General features: G+C 41.5%; 1 non-coding gene across 1 annotated transcript; it reads left to right on the plus strand.

Annotated features, from left to right (window-relative positions):
• Positions 1-2,277: 2,277 nt before the first annotated feature.
• On the plus strand, positions 2,278-2,411 carry LOC142441620 (U11 spliceosomal RNA). Its single transcript, XR_012782984.1, has one exon. It is a non-coding gene; the product is annotated as a U11 spliceosomal RNA (small nuclear RNA).
• The last annotated feature ends 652 nt before the right edge of the window (positions 2,412-3,063 follow it).

The raw sequence follows: 3,063 nt of genomic DNA on the forward strand, positions 1-3,063 counted from the left end.
GTTGGAATTGATCTCATGGCACCTAATAACGACAACAGCAATGTGGTCATAGCTTTGATATGATTGAGGGAGGTTCCATTCAGGAGTGACCTACTCTCTAAGTTTTGTGGAAGCTATTTGACTTCTATGCAGATTTTGATCCTGCATCTGATTCGCCGAATTCTTATTATATTGTCACCAGTGCTCAGAGGCACCAGTGGACAACTGACCTTAGATTCTTTCAACTAATCCCCAATTCGTTCTACCAGCTTGTGGTCTTCCTACCTCATCTTCCTGCTTATTGTTTATTAGCCCCCACCCTTAGATGAGTCATGAGAAACCTTCATCTGACACCAGACACAGGGCTTGAACAGAACTGGACTGACTTCTACAACTGGGTGAGTCATGTCTTGATATAAATCATTTTCTATATGCACACACATATGTGTCACTTGTTTTACCTCTTTAGAGACCCTAACATAACACATCAACGTCACTGAATTATGTGTGTAGAAATTGTTGAGGGGGAACCTTATCTGCTGTGTAAACCTTCACTGAAAATGCAATAAATTATTACTAATGAAAAAAAAAACCCTAAAAGTTTGAAGGCAAACAAGCAGCCATCTAGTTCAGAAGCAACAAAGCCCACATGGAAGAAGCAAACCAGCCAGTGCGATCATGATGTGTCATAGAGATCAGATATCAGGCATCATCAAAACAAAAACTCATATCATTGTGAATGAGGGGGAGTGTGGAGTTCAGAGCCAGAGCCCATTTGTTGGCAATTGTACATCTCCTTAACGAAGGATCACGGGGAAGAGAGGAGCCAGTCAGGGTGCAATGTAGCAATGATGAAACATACAACTTTCCTCTAGTTTCTTAGTTCCTAAATGCTTCTTCCTCCCCCTGCCCCACCCCCCACCTCCGCATTACCTTACAAATCTGGCTAGACCAGAGGATATACACTGGTACCGATAGGAATTGGAAACACTGGGAATCCAGGGCGAATGATACCTTCAAGACCAGTGGTGAGAATAGCGATATCGGGAGGGTGGAGGTAGGGTATCTTGGAAAGAGGGAACTGATTACAAGGATCTACATGTGACCTCCTCTCTGGGGGACGGACGACAGAAAAATGGGTGAAGGAAGATGTCGGACAGTGCAAGATATGACAAAATAATAATTTATAAATTATCACGGGTTCATGAGGGAGGGGGGAGCAGGAAGGGAGGGGAAAAATGAGGAGCTGATGCCAGGGGCTTAAGTGGAGAGCAAATGATTTGAGAATGATGAGGGCAATGAATGTACAAATGTGCTTTATACAATTGATGTATGTATGGATTGTGATAAGAGCTGTATGAGCCCTTAATAAAATTATTTTAAAAAAAACTAAAAGAATAGTAATCAAATCCATTGATTTTGTGAATTTATCTTGCCGAATCATTCTGAGATTATCATTTCTTTAACAATCTCTTAAATGATAATAAGTAGGACTGCCTTATCTTTTTCAGATAATTCTAAAAATTATGCTTCATCTTCTTCTATTACTCATGAATTTTTCAGACCTCTCATGTCCTTTTTGACCTGCCCAACTATCACTATTACCCATGATGCACCATTTAGATTGCTATTAAGAGAATTTAAGTTCATCACTATCAAATGTTTCTTTAGTAATTTTATTGGTTTACCACCCAGATATCTCTTTTCATATATCAGACAATGGCTTACATTTCTAACAATTATAACAACAAGTCTTTGCTTTATTTTGAAACAATTATCATTTTCTTTTTTTTATCATTTTAGTAGGGGCTCATACCGCTCTTATCACAATCCATACATAGGTCAATTGTGTAAAGCACATTTGTACATCATTCTCAAAACATTTGCTCTCCACTTAAGCCCCTGGCATCAGCTCCTCATTTTTCCCCTCCCTTCCCGCTTACCCCTCCCTCATGAATTCTTGATAATTTATAAATTATTATTTTGTCATATCTTGCACTGTCCGACGTCTCCCTTCACCCATTTTTCTGTTGTCCGTCCCCCAGGGAGGAGGTCACATGTAGATCCTTGTAGTGGGTGTCTCCTTTCCAACCTACCCTCCCTCTCCCCTCTGCATATCACCACTCACACCACTGGTCCTGAAGGGATCATCCGCCCTGGATTCCCTGTGTTTCCAGTTTCTATCGGTACCAGCGTGCATCCTCTGGTCTAGCCATGTTTGCAAGGTGGAATTGGAATCATGATAGTGGGGGAGAAGGAAGCCTTTAGGAACTAGAGGAAAGTTGTATGTTTAAAAAAAAAGGGGGTTTCTGTCATTGAGTGGCACACATAGGGCATCTCTATTGCTCTATGTGCGAAATTGACATCAAGAGAATTCGGAAGAGTAATTTTTGTTACCTGGGATGCTAGTGATCGTTGGTCCTGGAAAAAAAAAAAAGAAAAAAAAAGTGTGTTACATTGTTGCTACATCCTAACCTGGATGGCTCTTGTCCTCCCTGAGACCCTTCTGTAAGGGGATGTTCACTGGCCTACAAATGGGCTTTGGGTCTCCATTCTGCACTCCCCCCTCATTCACTATGTTATGTATTTTTGTTCTGATGATGCCTGATGCCTGATCCCTTTGACACCTCATGATCTCAAAGGCTGGTGTGCTTCTTCCATGTGGGCTTTGTTGCTTCTGAGCTAGATGGTCGCTTGTTTACCTTCAAGCTTTTAAAACCCCAGACACTATATCTTTTGATAGCCAGGTACCATTAGCTTTCTTCTCCACATTTGCTTATGCACCCATTTGTCGCCAGCAATCATATCAGGGAGGTGAGCACACAATGATATGATTTTTTTGTTCCTTGATGCCTGATAACTTATCCCTTCAGCACCTCGTGATCACACAGGCTGGCGTGCTTCTTCCATGTGGGTTTTGTTGCTTCTTAGCTAGATGGCTGCTTGTTTACCTTCAAGCCTTTAAGACCCCAGACACTAAATTTTTTGATAGCTGGACACCATCAGCTTTCTTCACCACATTTACTTATTCACCCGCTTTGTCTTCAGTCGTGTGTCAGGAAGGTGAGCATCACAGAATGTCAG

Source organism: Tenrec ecaudatus, chromosome 2, assembly GCF_050624435.1.
Source record: "Tenrec ecaudatus isolate mTenEca1 chromosome 2, mTenEca1.hap1, whole genome shotgun sequence".
Taxonomy (NCBI): Eukaryota; Metazoa; Chordata; class Mammalia; order Afrosoricida; family Tenrecidae; genus Tenrec; species Tenrec ecaudatus.